Source organism: Pseudophryne corroboree, chromosome 9 (genome assembly GCF_028390025.1).
Source record: "Pseudophryne corroboree isolate aPseCor3 chromosome 9, aPseCor3.hap2, whole genome shotgun sequence".
In the NCBI taxonomy this organism is placed as follows: domain Eukaryota; kingdom Metazoa; phylum Chordata; class Amphibia; order Anura; family Myobatrachidae; genus Pseudophryne; species Pseudophryne corroboree.
In genome coordinates, this window is record NC_086452.1 from 70,387,459 (window position 1) to 70,388,360 (window position 902).

Genomic DNA, 902 nt, shown 5'->3' on the forward strand with positions numbered 1-902 from the left:
CTTTGGTTATATTTATTTCATTCCTCCCCTCCCATGTACAATGCTGCAAATATCGGACACCTTTTCAGGGATGTAGAAACTCATACCTCCAAATTTATCAAGACCATGGAATCTGTCTTCAGCAGTCCTATCACCCCACTAGTAGCTATGGGGCTTTAATATATTTTTGATGCCTGTCAAACAGGCAGAGGCGGTCGCGGGGCGTGCCAACGGTGATAGAATGCCGTTGGTGGGGCGCGGTCCGGACTGGTGCGGGCCGCGGTGGCTGCGTGACGTCACACACAGCCCCTGCGACCCAGGGCGCAGCGGGTAGCCGCCTGCCAGCGCAGACAGGGAGCTACTTGGCGGGTGCAAAAGCATCGCCGCCGTGCAATGCTTTTGCACACGTGCTGGGGCGGTATACAGGGCCAGACATGCAGGGCAGACTAGCCCTGTGCTGGGCGTCCCCCCACTTGTCTGAGTAACTGATCTACAATCAGATCTGAATTACCCCCTTAGAATGAAGGGTTAATTATATGAGGATATAGGTGTCATGAGCTCGGATAGAACACACTTTCACATTGGCATTAAACATGACCTGCACATTATGGGATAACGGCAGTGCTTACTGTAAATCTCTGCCCTGCAGTGAGGTGGTCTTGGTACAATCTGTGTGCAAACTACAGCTCTCAAGACATTAGGTAATCCTGTAAGCCAATGAAAGGCTGCCTTGTGCTCATACCACTGTGACTCCTGGCAGGGGAAGCGGATGCACTAAGCCAGGCATGTCCAAACTTCGGCCCTCCAGCTGTTGAGAAACTACACATCCCAGCATGCCCTGACACAGCTTTAGCATTCTCTGACAGCAAAACTGTCGGCATGCTGGGATATGTAGTTTCACAACAGCTGGAGGGCCGCAGTTT